Source organism: Etheostoma spectabile, unplaced genomic scaffold, assembly GCF_008692095.1.
Source record: "Etheostoma spectabile isolate EspeVRDwgs_2016 unplaced genomic scaffold, UIUC_Espe_1.0 scaffold376, whole genome shotgun sequence".
Lineage (NCBI taxonomy): Eukaryota > Metazoa > Chordata > Actinopteri > Perciformes > Percidae > Etheostoma > Etheostoma spectabile.
The window spans coordinates 116,247-117,067 of NW_022605594.1; the positions used below are offsets into that span (position 1 = coordinate 116,247).

The following is an 821-nucleotide window of genomic DNA, read 5'->3' on the forward strand; positions in this document are numbered from 1 at the left end:
AATAATAATAATAATAATCTTTATTGGAGAGCACTTTTCAAAAACAAGTTACAAAGTGCTTCAACAAGTGTAAAAACAATAATACCCAAGAGACAATAATACAAAAAGATAAAAGCATGAAAACATTGAAAAGACTAAAATACAGATAAATATAAAATTAGTAAAATACAATAAAATAAAAGGGATAAAATAAAGTCAAATAAGATCGGGAAAGGCTCTCCTGTAAGAGTATGTTTTAAGAAGGGACTTAAAAGAGTTTACTGACTCAGCTGACTTGATCTCCTCGGGCAGGCTGTTCCAGAGCCTCGGGGCCCTGACTGAAAACGCTCTGTCCCCTTTAGTTTTCAGTTGAGACTCTGGAACAGATCAGACCTCTGCCCAAGGATCTCAAGGTGCGTGCTGGTGTATATGGTACTAAAAGGTCAGAAATATAACAAGGCGAGAGGCCATGAAGAGCTTTAAAAGTGATCAATAGAATTTTACAGTCAATTCTAAAACATACTGGGAGCCAGTGTAATGAAGCTAAAATAGGAGTAATGTGGTCATATTTCTTTGTTCTGGTTAAAAGCCTGGCAGTTGAGTTCTGGACAGTCTGGAGTCGATCAATAGATTTTTGGGTTAAACAGGTGAAAAGGCTGTAGCAATAATCCAGGCGTGATGAGATGAAGGTGTGTAAAATGGTCTCAGTGTCCTTAAAAGTTAACATAGATCGAATTTTAGCTATATTTCTAAGTTGATAAAACATGATTGAACAAGCTTTGTGGTGTGCTGCTCGAAATTTAAATTCCTATCAAACCAAACACCAAGGTTCTTTGCCACAG

At 36.4% G+C, this 821-nt stretch overlaps 1 protein-coding gene across 6 annotated transcripts in view; it reads left to right on the forward strand.

Moving 5' to 3' along the window:
- Positions 1-821, forward strand: part of LOC116686434 (prolactin regulatory element-binding protein) — a 35,404-nt gene that overhangs the window by 26,079 nt on the left and 8,504 nt on the right. The window lies entirely within an intron of this gene.